Raw genomic sequence first — 3,074 nt, 5'->3', positions numbered from 1 at the left:
GGTGTGTGCCACCACACCCAGCTAATTTTTGTATTTTTAGTAGAGATGGGGTTTTACTGTGTTGGCCAGGCTGGTCTCAAATTCCTGAGCTCAGGTGATCCACCCACCTTGGCCTCCCAAAGTGCTGAGATTACAGGTCTGAACCATCATGCCCAGCCTAGATTAAAAAAAAAAAAATCATAAATAGGTGTTGAATTTTGTCAAATGCCTTTCCTGCATCTGAGGAAATAATCATGTGTCCTTTATTCTATATAGTCTCATATTAAATGAATGTTAAGCCAGCCTCATATTCTTGCAGAAATCCCACTTGGTCATGGTATATGCATTCTTTTTACATATTCCTTGATTTAGTTTGCTAATAATTAAGGATTCTTATGATTATGTTCATGAGGGTTTTGTTGTTTTCTTTTTGTATGATGTCTTTAGTTTTGGGATTAGGTTAATAAGCATCTTACAGATTTAGTTGGGATCTATTCTCTCCTCCTCTATTTTCTGAAGACTTTGTGAAGGATCTTTATGCCAACAAAGTAGGCAACTAATATGAAGTGGAAAAGTTCTGAAGACTTTGTGAGAACCCGTCAAGTGTATCAATACATGCATAAGGAGAATCCCAAAAGAATAGAAGAAAAAGAAAAGGGCAGAAAGAATATCTGAAGATATGATGACAAGAAACTACAAATTTGATGAAAAACACTAATCTGCACACTAAGAAACTAATGAACTCCAAGTAGGATAAGCCTAGAGAGACACATCATAGTCAAACTGTTGAAAGCCAGAGATCAAGAGAGAATCTTGGCTAGGCACAGTGGCTCATGCCTGTCATACCAGCACTTCAGAAGGTTGAGGTGGGCAGATTACTTGAGCTCACAAGTTTGAGAGCAGCCTGGGCAACATGGAGAAACCCTGTCTCTACAAAAGATACGAAAATTAGCCAGGCGTGGTGGTGCATGCCTCTAGTCCCAGCTACTCAGGAGGCTGAGATGGGAGGATGGCTTGAGCAGAGGAAATAGAGATTGCAGTGAGCAAGATTGTGCCACTGTACTTCAGACTGGGCAATAGAACCAGACCTTCTCTCAGAGACAGAGAGAGAGAGGGAGAGAATATTGAAAATAGAGAAGGCAGCAAGGCATGTTCAATAAAATTAACAGCTTTCTTTTCATTAGAAACTGTGGATACCACAAAAAGCAGAGGGATGATGTATTCAAAGTGCAGAAAGAAAAGGACTGTCAACTATGAGTTGTATATTCAGCAAACCTAGTCTTCAAAAATTAAAGTGAATATAAAACATTCCCATGAAAACAAAAACAAAGAATTCTTCACTAGCAGGCATACCCTATAAGAAATACGAAAGGGAGTTCTTTAGGTTGAAATGACAGGACACTAAATAGTAACTTGAATCCACACAGAGAAATAAAGAGTACTGGTACAGATAACTCTATAGGTAAATGTAAAAGTCAGTATAAATTGTTATTTTTTTGTAACCTTTTTCTTCTGTCTCGTTCAAAAGACAACTACATGAAGCAATAATTGTAATTATATGTTTTATAATGTATAAGGATATACTTTTAATGCCAATAATAATAAAAGGAGAAGAGAAGGAATGGAGCTGTACTGGAACAGGGTTTTTATATATTATTGAAATTAAGTCAATATTACTCTGAGCTAAATTGCTTTAAGTTAAGATGTTAATTGCAGTCCCCAGGGCAAATACTAATAAAAGAACTAAAAAATTGTGGTAAAATAACTAACAAGTGGATTAAAATGGTATACTAGAAAACTAACACAAAAGAAGGCAGTAATAAAAGAATAGAGGAACATAAAGGCATGTGTAGAAAGCAGCAAAATGGCAAATGTAAATCTCATCAGTAATTCCAAGAAATGAAATGGACACTACGGTCAAAAGACATAGATTAACAGAATGAATAAAATACCATAATCCAACTATATGCTATCTATGAGAGAAATATATATTCAGACAAACAAATAGGTTGAAAGTGAAAAGATGGAAGAAGATAGAGAATACAGCGGTTCTCCAAAAAAGAACTGGAGAGGCTGTGCTAGTATTAGACAAAATAGACTTTGAGACAAAAATTGTTACTAGAGACCGAGAAGAACATTGTATATTAAAAGGATCAGTCCATCAAAAAGACATAACAATTATGAACATATGCACCTAAGAGCAGAGCCTCAAAATAAATGAGGCAAAACCCAGCAGAATTAAAGGGAAACAGACAATTCAACAGTAATAGTTGGAGATGTCAATACCCCACTTTGAAAAATGGATACAACATGTAGGTAGATGATCACTGGGGAACTAGAAGACTTCAACAACACTATAAACCAACTAGGCTAATAGACATCTATAAAACAGTGTACCCAACAGTATAATGCACACTCTTCTCAAATACACATTTAAAATTCTTTTCTCCTTTTTTTTTTTTTTTTTTTGGACAGGATATTGTTCTGTGGTCTAGGTTGGAGTACAGTGGCATGATCACAGCTCACTACAGCTTCAAAGTCCTGGTCTCAAGCAATCTTCCTGCTCCAGCCTCCCAAATATCTGGGACTATAGGTGTGCACCACCATGCTTCGCTAACTTTTTTGTTTTTGTAGAGAAAGGGTCTCACTATGTTGCCCAGACTGGTCTTTAACTCTTGGCCTCAAGCAGTCCTCCCAACCTGGCTTCCCAGATATGGAATTATAAGCATGAGCTACTGCAACCAACCTGGAACATTCTTTAGTCAGGCTCTAGACCTCATGTCAGGCCATAAAATAAGTCTCAATAAACTTAAAAGAATTGGAATTATATAAAGTATGTTTTTACTACAACAGTATAAATTAGAAACCAATAAAAAGAAAATTTGGGAGATTCACTAATATGTGGAAATTTATTAACATACTCCTACATAACCAGTAAGTCAAATAAGGAATCACAAGAGAGATGAGAAAGTATTTTGAGATGAGTGTAAATGAAAATACAATATACCAAAACTTAGAGGATATAGCTAAAGCAGCGCTTAGAGGAAAATTTATGGATGTAAACACCTGTATTTTATAAGGAGATTCCATATGAA

Source organism: Rhinopithecus bieti, unplaced genomic scaffold (assembly GCF_001698545.2).
Source record: "Rhinopithecus bieti isolate Rb0 unplaced genomic scaffold, ASM169854v2 scaffold_63069, whole genome shotgun sequence".
Lineage (NCBI taxonomy): Eukaryota > Metazoa > Chordata > Mammalia > Primates > Cercopithecidae > Rhinopithecus > Rhinopithecus bieti.
Note: the sequence above shows the minus strand (reverse complement) of the source record.